The 17,809-nt window shown below is 43.8% G+C and overlaps 1 non-coding gene across 1 annotated transcript; it reads left to right on the forward strand.

Annotated features, from left to right (window-relative positions):
• The first annotated feature begins 13,127 nt into the window (after positions 1 to 13,127).
• On the forward strand, positions 13,128 to 13,200 carry TRNAG-ACC (transfer RNA glycine (anticodon ACC)). Its single transcript has one exon. It is a non-coding gene; the product is annotated as a tRNA-Gly (tRNA).
• The last annotated feature ends 4,609 nt before the right edge of the window (positions 13,201 to 17,809 follow it).

Below are 17,809 nucleotides of genomic sequence, written 5' to 3' on the forward strand. Positions count from 1 at the left end.
CAGTATGGATGCTTGTGGTCTTTCAAGCTGGCCACAGTGAGTCTCAGTGACTTCCCCTCTGCATCCAACAGAGAAGACTCTTCTAAAGGGCTCATGTGAGTAGGTGGCCCTATCTTAAGATCAACTGATTAGTAACCTTAATTATATCTGCAAAATCTTTTTTGCCATGTGATGTAACATCATAGCCTATCATAGTTACAGAGGAGGGAACTATGCAAAAGTGAAGGACATTGGGTCAGCTTAGAATTCTGCCTAACTACACGTGACTTGCATGGTCGTCACCATCAACATCATCGTCATCATCCTCATCACCATCATCATGTACAGGTTGTCTTTCCCACCAAGGGAAAAAGAGAATCGCTCCTCCCTCCATGCGATAGACTCCTGCAGTATAGCAAAGATGTGAGAAATTAAATTTAGTTAAGCACCCATGTATTCAGCTACTACCATGTGTAAATGCCATGTTTGAATGGAATTGAAATGCCTTTAGGACTTACTATAAAGTTTCTGTGTTATTTTAATACTTAACTCTTAATCATGTGTCCTGTAACCATACTCATTCATACACTCATTCAGCGAATATCTATTGAGTTACTACTATGTGTTCAGACATTTGTCAATATGTCTGTCTGAGGTTGTAAGTTTTTAGAAGGCAGATTTCAAGTGAAATTACACAGATGAAAATGCTTTGTAGATGACATTATTATACAAAAATAAGACAATACCATGTAAGTCTTTCTCTGTGGGCTGAATTGGCACACAGATTCCAGAACGTATATGAGATAATGTTAACATTTTCAGGTATGCATATGCAGTTTGCACATCGGTGCTGCCCTGTATTTTTACACAGCCTTGTGTTATGCCTTCTGTCCATTTTATGTGACTTGAGCAAGAAAGAGAAAGGAATAGACAGTTAATAGTTTTACGTTTAAAAAGATTTACTTTTGGGCTTCCCTGGTGGCACAGTGGTTAAGAAACCGCCTGCCAATGCAGGGGACACGGGTTCGAGCCCTGGTCCGGGAAGATCCCACATGCTGTGGAGCAACTAAGTCCATGCGCCACAACTACTGAGCCCGTGCGCCTAGAGCCCGTGCTCCGCAACAAGAGAAGCCACCGCGGTGAGAAGCCCACGCACCGCAACTGAAGAGTAGCCCCCGCTCGCCTCAACTAGAGAAAGCCTGCACGCAGCAACAAAGACCCGACTCAGCCAAAAATAAATAAAATAAAATAAATAAATTTATATGAAAAAAGATTTACTTTTTTATTATGTTAAATCCACAAATGGCCAATGGTGAAATCAGCTATAGAATGTTTGATCATGAAAATCTATTCCCTAGTTATAACACATAATAGGCACTCACTGTCTGTTGAATAAATAAATAAATGAATAACTAAATTAAAAAATGGTTAAAGCTATATGCACGTTATTAAGAAAATAAATTTCATAAATGTTATTAATATAAATTTATTATTGTTTTCATTAGTATTATTAATATGGACATTTAACTGTCTTAAATGCACCAGAATGAGTTATTATCTACATTATGGACAAAGTTAAGCTGAACCTTAGATTAAGTAAAGCTGTGTTTTCTTTGCTTGTCTGCTCTAGGTGGTGGTGGTAGGGATAATATAAGATATCTTACTTCCACAAGATAATATAATCCAACGCTGAAATCCCCATTCTGTTTCCCTCCCTCTTTTTTTCTCCCTTTATCTTCCATTCATTAGCCAAACATTTACTGGACCTATTGCCAGACCTTGTGCATACTAGGAATAAAAGTCTGCATAGGATGTAGTCCACACTGCCAAGGAGTTCTAGGGTGGGAGAAATCAAGCCAGGGAAGTTGGCAGTAAGACAGACTGGAAGACCTCTTATACTTGACCTTGAAGACCCTCACTAGGACCTGGGCCCCAAACCAGATTGCAATAAACACCCCACACCTCACCCCTGACAGTGGGATGCTACCTCACTGCACGTTTTCTCCTTCAATCATACACTAACACTTTGCATAAATGATACCAAATACACATGGGCATGCATTTCCAGTCTATTTGAAGGAGCTCTTTTGGAGAGTTTAATGTATAGAATCCTTTGAATAAGAACAGATATTTACTGAGAATGAGCACAGGCTAATTATACGACACAGAAACTGGTCACGTCTGTGCTTGAAAGTTTATCACAACCTCCACCTTTGTGGTGGGATTACTGGCTGACATCACAACCACAAGCAAATTCATTCCATCAGGGCTCTCAATGCCCCGAACACAGCGGGCCTCACTGAACAGAATCATTTGTTGACTCAGTTTTCAGAATTGGGCAGCTGGACTGTAATAGTAGTCAATGTTCTACCTTCTAAGGGCGTTCAAAGCGATCAGGTTATAACAAAAGACAAAAGCCATTGATTTTGGAAGAAAGCAGCTCACTTCATGGATGACTTGCCTGGGTCCTTCAGAGTTCTAGGGCTTCCTGCTCCACAGAAACAGAGACAATGACAAGTGTGGGAAGTGCAAAGGCCCTGTGCAATCACGCAGGGCCCCATGCTCATAAGACCCTCACTCACACCTGGTTTAAAACTCTGCTGTTGTCATCTTGAAATTCTTAATAATTTTTGAGCAAGGGACCCTGCGTTATGTACCCAGTCCTGTGTACAGGGCATGACTGATGCATCAAGGAGGGGTCCCAACTCATTTGGGGGGGGTGGGGAGGCTTTTGGGAAAAGGAAGGGACAGCGAATATCAGGAAATGTAGCTGAAAAGGTGAGAAAGAGCCAGATCATGAACTGGTACATTTCAAGTTAAGGCAACTGGGACTCATCCTGGAGCTAATGGGTTTCAAGCCAGAGTAGTGGGGTCAGATTTCCAAAAGCAGTCTCTCTCAGGCTGGTGCATGAGCTACATTTGCAGGGTCCAGGTAATTAAGCAGAGATTGCAATTATCTGGGTGAGTAATGAGGAAGGCCTGCACTAGCATGGAAGCGCTAGGGACAAAGAGGAGAAAAATCAGCAGGCCTCCATGATCGCTGTTAGGGCTAAAGGAGAGGGCAGAGTTAAGGGTGCCTCCCAGTTGTCATTAAGATGTCCATTCTCGGGCTTCCCTGGTGGCACAGTGGTTAAGAATCCGCCTGCCAATGCAGGGGACACGGGTTCGAGCCCTGGTCCGGGAAGATCCCACATGCCGCGGAGCAACTAAGCCCGCGAGCCACAACTACTGAGCCTGTGCCCTAGAGCCCGCGTACCACAACTACTGAGCCCGCGCACCTAGAGCCCATGCTCCGCAGCAAGAGAAGCCACTGCAATGAGAAGCCTGTGCACTACAACGAAGAGCAGACCCCCACTCGCCGCAACTAGAGAAAGCCTGCGTGCAGCAATGAAGACCCAACACAGCCAAAAAAAAAATAAATAATAAATAAATAAATAAAGCCTGAAAAATCACATTAAAAAAAAATATGTCCATTCTCACCACATTAATCTATAGATTCAGTGCAATCCCAATCAAAATTTCAGCAGGTTTTTCTTTTTTTTGGTATAAATTGACAAGCTGATTCCAAAATGTGCAGCAATACAAAAGGTTTTTTCAAAACACTTGAAAAAAACCCCAAAGTTAGAGGATGTACACTACGTGATTTCAAGGCCTACTGTAAAGTTACAGTAATTAAGATAGTATGCTTCTGAAGGAAGAATCAACAAACACATCATGGAAAAGAATAGAGAGCCCAGAAATAGACTCTAATTTATGTAATCATTTGATTTTCAACAAAGGCACCAAAGCAATCCGATGAGGAGAGGAAATTCTGTTCAACAAATGGTGCTGGATACATGTATACGTATAGCTGATTCACTTTGTTACACAGCAGAAATAACACACCATTGTAAAGCAATTATACTCCAATAAACATGTTAAATAAATAAATAAAATGAAAAACAAATGGTGCTGGAATAACTGGATATCCATAAAGGGAAAAATAGACCCTGAATTCAACCTCATGCCATACAAAAAATATGAATTCAAAATAGATCATAGACCTAAACACCGAAGTTAAAACAATAAAGATTTAAAAAGGAAACGTAGTAGAATATCTTGTGACTTGGGGGATAAGCAAAGGTTTCTTAGGTCACAAAAATCCATAATCGTAAAAGAAAATTGATAAGTTAAACATCAAAATTAGAAATTTCTGATCATCCGAAGACACAGTTCAGGGACTTCCCTGGTGGCACAGTGATTAGGAATCCGCCTGCCAATGCAGGGGACATGGGTTCAAGCCCTGGTCCGGGAAGATCCCACATGCCGCAGAGCAGCTAAGCCGATGCGCAACAACTACTGAGCCCACACATCGCAGCTACTGGAGCCTGCACACCTAGAGCCTGTGCTCCGCAACAAGAGAAGCCACCGCAATGAGAAGCCCACGCACGCAACGAAGAGTAGCCCCCGCTCACCGCAACTAGAGAAAGCCCACGTGCAGCAACGAAGACCCAATGCAGCCAAAAATAAATAAATTAATTTTAAAAAAAGACAGTTAATAAGATGAATAAGCAAGATACAGGCTGGTAGAAAATATTCGCAAAACGTATATCAGACAGTGGCCTGGCATCCAGGATGTATAAAGAACTCCTACAACTCAACAGTGAAAAAACAACAACCCAATACAAAATATATGAGTATATTAATGACCAATAAACACATGAAAGTGTCCTCTACATAATTAGTCATCAGGGAAATGTGAGTTAAAACCACAATGAGCTGTCATTACACACACATCTGGATGGCTAAAATTTTAAATTCTGACAACACCAAGTATTGATGAGGACGTGGAGTGACAGGAGCTTTCACACATTGCTGGTGGGGTGTTTGGCTTAGTGCAATCACTTTGGAAAACTAGAATTATCTACATAAGTTAAATATATGTAAACTCCAGGACCCAACAATTTCACTCCCAAATATATATTCAACAGGAGTACGTACAACGTGTTCACCGAAAGACATGTACAAGAATGTTCACAGCAGCATGATTCCTAAAAGCCCCAAACTTGAAACAGAAGTCCACCAAAATACACCATGGTACACCCGGCAGTGAATATTGCACACCAATTAAAATGAACAAATCATCGCTACACCCAAGAACATCGAACCTCACAAGCATAATGTAGGAATCAAGAAACCAGACACCGAAGAGTAGATAGTGTATGATTCTATTTATAACAGGCAAAACTACTCAATGGCATTAGAGGTCAGGCTGGTAGTTTCCTTTGGAGAGTGTGAGGAAATACCAAATGGCAGAGGGCAAAGGGGGCTTCTGGTGCATTACTAATACTCTTTTTTCTTTTTAAACTAATGCTCTATTTCTTGACTTGGGTCATGGTTCCATGGGTGTTCCCACCTGTGATTCATTGAGCTGTATACCTGTAATTTGTTCTCTTTTCTGTACACATTATAGTTCCTCTTTTAAAATAATAGGCATTAATTTTTAGAGCAGTTTTAGGTTCACGACCAAATTGGACGGAAAATACAGAATTCCCACGTGCACAGCCGCCCCCATTATCAAGTTCCCCCACCAGAGTGTTATATTTGTTACAATCCGTGAACCTACATTGACACATCATTACCACCTAGTTTGTAGTTTACATTAGGTTTCACCCTTGGTGTTCATTCTTGGTATTCTGTGGGTTTGGACAAAATGTATAATGACATGTATCCATCATTATAATAGTATTATACAAAGTAGTTTCTGTATCCTAAAAATCTTCTGTGTTCTGCCTATTCAGCCCTCACTTTCCACTACACTTCAATGTTTAAAAGTTATAAAGAATAGATAGTCCTGCGGGAATGGATGAAATCTCTCTGGGAAAGTGTATAGATAAGGCTTCTAGATCTGGAGTCCGAGAGTCTAGAGGGGCCCACAAGCTCCTTGATAATATCATATGAAAAGAATCCTATGTATTGTGTAATGTGCAGTTATTTTTTCTAGGAGGAGAGATCAACAGAGAATCAAAGGGATCTGTGATCCCCAAAAGTCATAAACCTCTGGTGTAGGGAGAGAAAGGAGCGGGCAAAGAATGGAGTTTTGGGGACAACAAAAATAAAGGGAGGTCAGAGAAAGGACACGCAGGAAAGAGTCAGGAAATGAGTGACCACAGGAGAGGATGGACTCGTGCAAGTCCCAGCAAGGGGTGATTCCAGAGGAGAGCGTTAAACGAGGTTACCTGGAGCAGGGAGCAGTAACAAACGTGACTGCACCTGTTCCCTGGGCTTAAAAATGGAGGGAGGATTGTTTTCGAGGAAGCGGTGAGGACAGGTGGTAGCGGCTTGAGGTGGGAATGGCTCCCACCTACACACAGCGTCCCCAGCAGAGCCGGGGGTCTCCTCCCACCAGGCATGGCTCTTCCTGTCCACCCCCCCTCACGAATCTGGGCGATTCTAAACTTTCAGGCCCTGTCATTTCTCCAGGGAGAACCCTATTTGAAGTGGGTTTTCCCCGTTACTCTCAGTCTCACTACCCCTTTTTATCTTCTTCATAGAACTTTAAAAAAATATGTAAATTTCTCATTCTTCTTTACCTGTTTACTTGCACGTGACCTGCCTTCCACACCAGAATGTAAGCTGCCTGAGGCCGGGGCCTTGCCTGTCATGGCTCCCATGGTTACCCCAGCAATGAGCATAGGTTCAAGCACACAGTAGGTCCTTCAACAGCAGGGGAACTCGGGTGTGCCTGGCAGTCAGGATGCGAACACAGTGCTGGAAGTTTAGAAGGAAGGAGAGAGATTGGGGAGGGGGAGGGGTGTGTGGAGTGGGGCTCAGGGCCCAAGGAGGGTGGTTTAAAGACAGAAGACGATTGAGGGAGCTCCCTGGTAGTCCAGTGGTTAGGACTCAGCGCTTTCACTGTGGTGGCCCGGTTCAATTCCTGGTCAGGGAACTAAGATCCCGCAAGCCGCATGGCAGGGACTAAATTTTAAAAAAATAAAAAACAAAGAAGACGATTGAGCTTGTTTGCATGCTGAGGGGAAGGATCGTGGAATGACGGTGTGACGATGAAGGATAGCCAGGAGATAACCGATAGGGGAAGTAGAGGGGGGCTTCGGTGATGAGCACGGGGGTGGGGGACACTGGCCTCGAAGAGGAGGACCTGTCGCGTTCTCTAAACGAGAAGAACAAGGCAGCTGCGGGGTGAGAGGTACGTAGGGTGGTAAATTCATAGCTTGGCAGAATTAGAAATGATATGACATCCGAGGGTATCACTTTTCTTGAAGTAGGGGGCAAGGTCATCTTCAGAATGAAGGCTGCAAAGCCCCAGGTAGTAACTCCAGCAGAGCAGTGAGGCTGACCCCGCTGAATCACCGTGACGGTCATTTATCTATTTACCGTGTCCCCCCAGCAGCAGGGGAGGTCTCTGAGAGCAGGGACCTGACCTGGCTTTGACCACTCAGCCCCAGGAACCTTGAACAGCCCTGGCCCGTGGTTGGAGATCAAAGCGTATTCGCTGAAAGCATGAACGGGTGAGTGACCAAAGGGAAGGGACAGCTGGGAAAGGAGGGCAAGAGCGGTGCTGGGCAGCTCTGTGGGGCCTCTCTGGCACTGCTGAACTGCCCAGATGCAGGTGGGGAAGACTCAGCATCAAGGGTTTTGCTGAAATGAGCTGAGGATGATTCACGGGAAGAGTAGGGCACGAGAGAATCAAAGGTGCTGATGAAAGGGAAGTTCAGACAGTCAGGCCTGGTGGGAATAGAAGCCCGATTGGGAGGAGGTGACAGAGCAGGGGAAGGCAGAGGCATGCGTGTGTGCATGTGTGTGTGTGTGTATGTACGTGTGTGAGGGCGCACTGAAGGCAGTGCAGTGGGAGTTGGGCATGAGAGTGGGATGTTGCTATTCAAGCTTTCAGAGGTGGGGCAGTTTCATGTGATGACAAGGTGCAGGGTGCAGCCACAGGAGTGGGCAGCTGAAAGGACCAAAGGGAAGGGCCTTGGAGTGGAGGAGCTTAGAGGCCGGGTTGGATGTTGTCCATAGGGACACTCAAACCATTCCATTCGAGCTGGAGAGAGATACTGCACCAAAGTCAGATGCCCGGCCTCACAGAGGAGGGGGGAGGAACCAGATGATGACATTTCACTCATTCATCTTCATCCATCCATTCATTCATTCATTCAGGAAATACTCATTGTTGATTTTCCTCACAGGGAACCAGGCAGACAGGGGTCTCTCCCTGACGGACCTTGTCATCTCCAAGGACCTACCACCATGCACACAGGTCCCTTCCTAGGAGGGGGAGAGTGCGGTGGTCTGCTGGACCCTTGGCAGGAGGGGCTTCTTCACGGACACGGAGGCATCTGGTCTGGCAGCATCGGTTTCCCCATGGATGTCCTTGGGGGAGGGCTCAGCAGGAAGAAGGAAGGTTGACATACAGCAAGTGTGTTTGCCCTGGATGATGTCTCCAGGGAGCCCTGAGGCTCTGAGATCGGGGGAGGACTCAGAGCACCCTGGGAAGAACTGGAGTGAGGAAAGCAGGGCACAGAAAAGCAGGAAGTGCTCAGGTGTGATGGATGAGCTGGTCAAAGAAATGAGGGTCCCCAAGGGCCTCCCAAACTCACAGACACACGGCTCAGGGTCACACCCAACCTGGACCCACAGCACTCTCCCAAGAGATTTCACCCCCGAGTTCACTGACACCTGGAAAGCCCTGCTCAGTATGTCAGCAGGCTTCCAGAAAGCAGAGATTTGCTGAAAATTCGTGCTGCTCCTCGTGGCAGTTATGTGTGGTGAGAACCATTGTTCCTTTAAACATTCTTAGTCAAAATTCCCTAGGATTGCAGCGCTCCTTTTCCAAATGGGTACCATCATTGCGTCACTCTCGCCAAATACATCCACAGAGAGAGAAGGACGTAGTACAGATCAGTATACATTTTCACAGGGACTACCAGCAGTTCTAAATGGGAATTTTAAAGGCTCTTTAAGAAAATGCTGGGCAGGAGCCTCATTTGCAGCCAGGGAACCACCTACGCTGTCCTCCAAGGGGCGTGGACTTTCCCCTCGGCTGGCCTCAGGCTCTCAGTGGAATGAAAGGACAAGGAGGACACGATCGGCCACTTCCTCCACCACTGTCACCTGTGCTCTCCTGTCTCTGCCTGCAAACTTCTTCCCGCTGGCCCGCTGGCTAAGCGCAGGTCTCTAGGACCAGTTCAGGTAGGATAGCCCACAGAGCAAGCCTTCCTGAGGACCCCGTCCGTGTGGGACACTATGTCTGCAACAGGGGCCCAGAGATGATTCAGAGGCAGGGTCTAGAGGGCCTGGATCACCTCCAGAGCCGGCTGCAGGCTGAGCATGAGAGAGGGGATGGGCAGCTGGGCTGGTGGGTTCAGGGCAAAGCCCGGCCACTCCAGCCACCTACCCCGTGGCTTGCTCCCTAAAGTGCTGGCTGCCCAGTGCTGAGATCAAAATAGAGGTCAAGTATTCGGAGAATCTGACATACTTGACCTCTGAAGTTATTAAGTACAGCACGGTTCTCAGAACCACAGATCCAACAATGTTTATCAGATGTTGATGAATCAAAGGTTCATGACTATGAATATTTATCAAACAATTAAATATCTAATTGACATATTTTTTAAATGTCACAATATTTATCAAGATGATTATGAGCATTCACTCATTAAACAAACATTTACTGGCAACCTTCCTTGTGCCGGGCACATGGTGATGCAGAGAAGAGTGAAGTATGACCCTTGGCCTCTAGTAGCCCCAGCCCAGCGATGAGGACAGATGGACTGCAGGCTCCCACACTGAAAGCCGTGAGACAGGGATGGGAGTTGTCAGGCCGTGTGGGAATCCAAACAAGGATCTGGAAAGGTTTCACCAGCAGGTCTTGCTTGAGCGGCCTTGTTTGTTTTCGGTTACGTTTTTGGTAAATGGTATTTGTGGTTGATTTCTATTTTTTAACAACTTTATTGAGAAATAATTCACATACCATACAAGTCACTCATTAAATTACAATTCCCCGTTTTGTAGTATATTCATAGAGTTGTGCGATCATCACCACGATCAATCTTATATTTTCATCATCCCTCAAAGGAACTCCATGCCCGCTAGTAACCACTCTCTATTTTCCTCCAATTCTTCCCCATTCCCTGCTCTTTCTCAAACCCTAGGAAACTACTAATCTGCTTTCTGCCTCCATGGATTGGCCTGTTTTGGATATTTCACATAAAGTGAATCATATAAGATATGGTCTTCAGTGACTGGCTTCAATGTTTTCAAGGTTCATCATATTGAAGCAGGCATCACTGCCCCACTTCTTTTTGTTTGTTTGTTTAGGTTTTTTTTTTGGCTGTGCTGGGTGGCTTGTGGGATCTCAGTTCCCTGACCTGGGATTGAACCCGGGCCATGGCAGTGAAAGCCCAGAATCCTAACCACTAGACCATCAGGGAACTCCCCCCACTCCTTTTCATTGTCAAATAATATTCCATTGTGTGGATATGCCTCATTTTATTTACCTACTCATCAGCTGAAGGACATTTGGGTTGTTTCCACATTTTGGCTATTATGAATAATGCTGTTATTCACATTTGTGTCCAAGTTTTTGTGCGTATATAGTTTTAATTTCTTCAGTATATACCTGGGAGTGGAATTGCTGGGTCACCTGGGAACTCCGTTTAACATTTAAGAAATTGCTGGGGCTTCCCTGGTGGCACAATGGTTAAGAATCCACCTGCCAATGCAGGGGACACAGGTTTGAGCCCTGGTCCAGGAAGATCCCACATGCCACGGAGCAACTAAGCCCATGTGCCACAACTATTGAAGCCCACGCACCACAACCACTGAAGACCACGCGCCTAGAGCCCATGCTCCGCAACAAGAGAAGCCACCGCAATGAGAAGCCCGTGCACCGCAATGAAGAGTAGCCCCCGCTTGCCGCAACTAAAGAAAGCCTGTGTGCAGCAACAAAGACCCAAAGCAGCCATAAATAAATAAATGAATGAATGAATGAATGTATGAATAAAGAAAGAAAGAAAGAAAGAAAGAAAGAAAGAAAGAAAGAAAGAAAGAAAAGAAAGTAAGAAAGAAGTTGCCGAACTGTTTTCCAAAGTGGCTGCACCATTTTCTATTCCCACCAACAATGTATGAGGGTTCCAACTTGTCTACTTCCTCATCATCACTTGTCCTTTTTAAAATTATAGCTATCTTCGTGAGTGTGAAGTGGCATCTCATTGTGGTTTTTATTTGTATTTCTCTAATGACTTATGATATTGAGCACCTTTTCATATACTTATTGGCCATCTGTATATCTTCTCTGGAGAATGTTCAGATCTGTTGCTCATTTTTTAATTAGGTTATTTCTCTTTTTATCATTGAGTAGTAAGTGTTCTTTATAAATTCTGGATACAAGTCCCTTATCAGATATACGATTTGAAAATATTTTTCTCCCATTCTGTGAGTTGTCTTTTCACCTTCTTGTTGATGTTCTTTGAAATACAAAAGTTTTTGTTTTGATGAAGTTCAATTTATTTTTCTTATGTTGTTTGCGATTTTGGTATCATATCTAAGAAATGGATTTTTTCCCAACTCAATCACAAAGCTTTACTCCTTTGTTTTCTTCTAAGAATGTTATAGTTTCAGCTCTTTCATTTAAGTCTATGACCCATTTCAAGTTATTTTTTGTATATGATGATGGGGGCTTCTGGTGGTTTTCTTTGGATTGTTTTAGTTTTCTTAGAGAATTAGCAAAGTCCTCTGCTGAGGGTAGAGATGGAATAAGAGGAAATAGACACACAGGAGAGAAGAGAGTTTAAAATACTTGTCTGGGAGAGTGGGAGAGAGAATGAATTGGGGAAATAACATAAAGCACTGGACTCTACCAAGGGATCAACTTAGGTTCCTGGTCATAAATTTAAAGTAGAATTGCAGGGGAGGAAAAACTCTCCTCCACCCTATCTGGGTCTCTGGCCGGGCCTAGGAATTAAACTGACACAGAACAAATTAACAGAAGAGCATATAATTTTTTTGACCAGAGCAGGAAGCTTTTATATCTTTCAGACAAAGACACAATGAATTTGTGACAAATTGACAAGACAGAAGGGTTTGGACAAGGGGTGGTAAGTGGTGAAGAAGTAACTAGGAAGATAAAGGTTAGTTTAATAAGGTTGTTGGTACAGATTTCTCACTTCCAATCTCCCGTCTCTGGTGATAAGAATGTCTTCCTTCCTCCCAGGACAGGGCAGACACCTGGGAACTTTATCTCCTGCTTTTAGCAAGAAACACAGGGTCAATGTCCTCCTTGCCCCTGATGTTTCTTGAGTGCCTTTAACTCAGAATAATTGATATGCCAAAGTGTCCTATTTTGGGGTGAAATATTCTAGTTTCCTTCAAGACCAATCAGTATAGTCTTATGTTTTCCTCCAGCCAGTGGGTGCATCACCCAGGTGAGGCAGGTGGAGGGTTGGATTTTTGCCCATCAAGTAAAACCAAGCAAGTAAAGGACAAGAGGGCTGAAGGGAGGGGCAAGGGAGTAGACAAAATGGTGGGCCATGAAGTTTAAGGAGGGAAGTGAGGGCATGACAGTGTGACAGACAGATAGACAATGGCAGGGTCGATGGATTTTGGTCCCAGTGGGTACTAGGGAAATGAGGAGGAAAAATGGGAGTGGTCCGTGTTGGGGCAAAAATAATTCACCTGGTAAATGGGGTAGGTACCTGTGTTAGTTACCTGCCTTTATCTGGAGGAAAAAGAAAACTTCTCAAACTTCTATGACAAGCAGTAACAGGAAGGTATCGTCCTTGATGTTTACATTTCAAAGAGGTGGCTCCTAGGCCTTTAAGAAGAACATCTCTGGGTTGTAATGTTGACCAGAACTTTTTAGAAGATTTATGTACATATCAAAGGGACAGAGGTAGGGTTTAAAAATATTCTTTTCTCCAGCAAATGCTCTAATAAAAGGAAGGAAAGGGAGGGAGGGAAAGGTGTCTTTCTCTTTGGGCAACAGGGAAAGTTCAATCTTTTTGTTATTTACCCTTACGGTGGTCAGAGGGTGGGATGCAGGGCATTGGAACCAGTGAGGGGTCGCAGTCGGTGGTAATGGTAGAGTCCAGGTAAGACCATGGAGTAAAGGGCAGATGGACACCATCACTGAAGAAGGAGAGTTTGGGACTTCCCTGGTGATCCAGTGGGTAAGACTCTGCGCTACCAATGCAGGGGGCCCGGGTTCGATTCCTGGTCAGGGAACTAGATCCCGCACATGGCAACAAAGATCTCACGTTCCGCAACTAAGACCTGGTGCAGCCAAATAAATAAATAAATATTTTCAAAAAAGAAAAGAAAAGAAGAAGGGTTCAAGGAAATGAGAGACCACGGGGTGGCCAGAATCATTTTGGTATATGGTGCCGTCACCAAGCATTAAGACATGAATAGGACCAAGGACCTACTGTATAGCACATGGAACTATACTCAGTATTTTGTAATAACCTATAAAGGGAAAGAATCTGAAGAAGAATATATATATACACACATATATACATTATATATATATATATATATATATATATATATATATAACTGAATTGCTGTGCTGTATACCTGAAACTAACACGATACTGTAAATCAACTATACTTCAATTTAAAAAAAAAGACATGAGTAGAGATGGAGTGACAGTGAGTGAGGAACTAAAATCTTTGAGGAATGAGAGGGAGTGGCTTGGGGTCCATAGGTCACTATAAAAAGCAAGGTGGTGGGTGGTATGTCTAAACCAACTGAAGTTAGGACCAATCTGTAGGCCACGATGGGGGCTTTGGGGTTTATTTAAGAGCAAAGGGAAATGACTGGAGGATTTTAAGCAGATGAGTGAGCTGATCTGATATGTGTTACAAATTAACACTCTGGGTTGTAGGCAGATGTATTAGTTTCCTAGGGCTGCCTTAGCCAAGTACCACAAACTGGGAGGCTTCAACAAGAGATCTGTTCTTTTCACAGCTCTGGAGCCTAGAAGCTCGAAATCCAGGTATCAGCAGGGCCATGCTCCCTCCGAAGGCTCTAGCGAGGAATCCTTCCTTGCCCCTTCCTAGCTTCTGGGGGACCCCAGCAGTCCTGGGCGTCCCCTGACTTGCAGCTGCATCAGTCGTCCAATCTCTGCCTGTCTCCACGTGGTCTTCTTCCCCATGTGTCCCTGTGTCTTCTCCTCTTCTAATACATCCAGTAGGATGTCATCTGGATATCCTTAACTAATTACATCTGCAAAGACCCTTTTTCCAAATAAGGTCCTTTCTGAGACTGGGGGTGTGGGGAGGCGGGGAGAATACTATTCCACCCACTACAGGAGATGGGAGTAAATGTGATAATGACCTAGAAGAGTCAAAAGAAAGAAGAAAAAGTGGGCAGACTCAAGATACATTATTTATTTATTTATTTTTGCGCACGGGCTTTTCTCTAGTTGCGGTGAGCGGGGGCTAGTCTTCGTTGTGGTGCGCGGGCTTCTCATTGCAGTGGCTTCTCCTGCTGCAGAGCACGGGCTCTAGACACGCGGGCTTCAGTAGTTGTGGCACACGGGCTCAGTAGTTGTGGCTCGCAGGCTCTAGAGCGCAGGCTCAGTAGTTGTGGCTCACGGGCTTAGTTGCTCTGCGGCATGTGGGATCTTCCCAGACCAGGGCTCGAACCCGTGTCCCCTGCATTGGGAGGTAGGTTCTTAACCACTGCGCCACCAGGGAAGCCCCCAAGATACATTTTGTTTGTTTTTTCTTTAATTTATTTATTTTTAAAATTTTTATTGGAGTATAGTTGAATTACAATGTTGTGTTAGTTTCAGGTGTACAGCAAAGTGCATCAGTTGCACATATACATATATCCACTTTTTTTTAGATTATTTTCTCATATAGGCCACTATAGAGTATGAGTAGAGTTCCCTGTGCTATACAGTAGGTTCTTCAAGATACATTTTGGAGGTAGAACACGTAGGGCATACTTTGGATGGGTTATTAGGAAGCTACTTAAAAGAAGGATGGAAACATGGTATAGAACACAAGAAAACATTCTACTTCATGTTTTTAAAAGGCTGTACAGGTTGTAATAAAGCTAGAAGAGCCCTTTTTGGTTGCAACAAACATTTGCTTAATTCAATATCTAAACCTTTGAATGTTTGCTATATGCCAGGCCTGATCTAGGTCCCTTGAAGAGGCGGAAGACAAAAAATTAACCCAGGCAGGTAAAGGTAATTCAAGGCACTTAAAATTTAGCAGTAAGGAGACAAATAAATAACTAATCATAATGCAAGTTTGAATAATCTGAAACACGACTATGTAGCTGATAAAAAGTTCTCTAACTTTGCTTTAAACACTTGGCCTCCTGGAGCAAAATATCAATAAAGTTCTGCATTTCCAAGAACAAAGGATGGGAATATTCAGATGCAGAAGTGAATATTAGGTCAAGGAGAAAGAAACAAAGAAAAAGAAAGCAGTCTCTCTTTTTGAGCTTAAGAGTTGGGCAGAAGCAGGACTTCCCTGGTGGTCAGTGGTTAAGACTTCGCACTCCCAATGCTGGGGGCGGGGTTCGATCCCTGGTCAGGGAACTAGAACCCACATGCCACAACTAAAGATCCTGCATGCTGCAACTAAGACTCGGTGCAGCCAAATAAATACATAAATTAAGAAACAAAAAAAAAGAGTTGGGTAGAAGCAGTGACAGAATGGAAGATTTCAGAGCCAGGAATAGGATGTGGAAAATGCAGAGACATTATTGCTCTTTAGTAATTAGCATCTGGTTCTCTGGATGGTTGTCAATTTTAATATTATTAGGTATTTTGTTTTTACTTTAAGAGTCACTTGTATTATGAAGAAGTTGAAACTGTAAAGGTCAAAGGAAAAGAGAGCATCTGTAATCCCACTTTCCAGCAACTTCTTGATGTATTTGTGTTCCCTTTTAAAATAGATATATACTATGTACTTATTCTATTTATACATGATTTCTTACAACACTGGTATCTTAATTTTGGATTTTCCACTTAAAATTTTATGATTATTTCATACGTCATTTAATATTCCTCTAAAACATTTTTAACAACAGCATGATTATACCATTAGTAACTTGTCCAATCCCTTTTGTCCGGCATAGATGTTGTCTCCAATTTTCAGCCTTATAAACATAATTGAATGACCATGGGTGTCACACACATTTAACATACATAGCCAATCCTTACATACAGTCTTATATCTTCATGACCTTTTGAAACTGCTTAAAACTTCTAAAACAGAATAGGTCTAGAAGAGCAAAAGAATTCTCACTCAGCTTCCCGGGATCTGCCAGGCAGTCTCCAGCTTTTAGGTTCCTTGCTTCAGGTGATCCAAAAAGTATTCACATCTATTCAGCACTAAGAACTTGACAGTGAATGAAGTAGGTGTGGTCCCTGCCTTCCCGAAGGCTATAATCTAGGGTGAAAAGACGAAGCATCAGGCACGTTTGGACATCTTGCATGCCTTATCTCATTCCACTTTTATTGTAATTCTCTAACAAGACCTTGACTTCCCCATTTTATAGGTGAGGAAACTGGACTATGGGAGCTTGTATTTGGAAAGGGCACAGCTGATATACGACAGAACTTGAGACTTGAGGTCAGATCCTCTCAACTCCAAAGCAGAGCTTGAAGCGCCTGCGGGTTCTCTTTGCTGGAGACTCCTCGCCAAGCACTTGCTGCCCTCTCCTTCTTCCCAGCTTAACTACATCAAAGACATGTTTGAAGAGCTGAATGCATGAGTGACAGACGGGTCACGTGTTTATAACTGGGCAGGATCAGTATCTTCCAAAAGAACCCTGGGAGGGGAAAAAGGAACTTAGAAATGAGAAACAAAAGGAGAAAAAGAAGCAGAGAAGAGTGAAGCTTTTTAAGGTGGCTGATACTCAGAGCATACTTTGACTGATGACTTAGAGACCGGTCGCTGTGCCATATCATTTAATCCCCAGAAAAACCTTACTTTATTTTTTTATTTTTGGCTGCATTGGGTCTTCATGGCTGCGCGCAGGCTTTCTCCAGCTGATGCAGGTGGGGGCTACTCTTCATTGCGGTGCGTGGGCTTCTCATTGCAGTGGCTTCTCTTGTTGCGGAGCACGGGCTCTAGGCGCGCGGGCTCAGTAGTTGTGGCGCACGGGCTTAGTTGCGCCGCGGCATGTGGGATCTTCCCGGACCAGGGATCGAACCCGTGTCTCCTGCATTGGCAGGAGGATTCTTAACCACTGAGCCACCAGGGAAGCCCAGAAAAACCTTATTAAACAGGAACTATTATTATCCCCATTTTACAGCCCTCTGAACCCAAGTAACTGTGCAAGTTCACTCGGCTGATGAGTGGGAAAGCCAGGAATTTAACTCCACGCAGTGTGCCAGCAGCTGGTTCTTTGGACCAGGTAGTAGAGCAGTAGTTTAGATACTGTTGTGCAATATTCAGAAGAATGAAGTTCATATCTGAGGCCTACCATTAACCGTGCTCTCAATCAGCTCACTTAATGGGCTTGTTTCCTCATCTGTGAAATGAGGATCATGGCATTTCTTGAATGTTTATATCTAATTTTTATGCGTGTATCACATCCTGCTCAGTGTTTTATATTCAAACCTTCGTGAGTTGGGACTGCTCATAATTCTGTTAACCATATTTGCTTTGCTCTACCACAAGTCTGAAAACTCTGATTTTTTTTGCAAACTCCAGAGGCTGGAAGATACTGAAAAAAAAAACAAAAAAAAACCACAAGAAAACAAACAAAAAAAAACAAAAACAAACAAAAAAACTTGTTAAATGAAATGAACAGAGGAGCCTTCTCCTTATCTCTATGCACTTGAGCAAATGAATCATGAGAATT

Source organism: Eubalaena glacialis, chromosome 14 (assembly GCF_028564815.1).
Source record: "Eubalaena glacialis isolate mEubGla1 chromosome 14, mEubGla1.1.hap2.+ XY, whole genome shotgun sequence".
Classification (NCBI taxonomy): Eukaryota; Metazoa; Chordata; class Mammalia; order Artiodactyla; family Balaenidae; genus Eubalaena; species Eubalaena glacialis.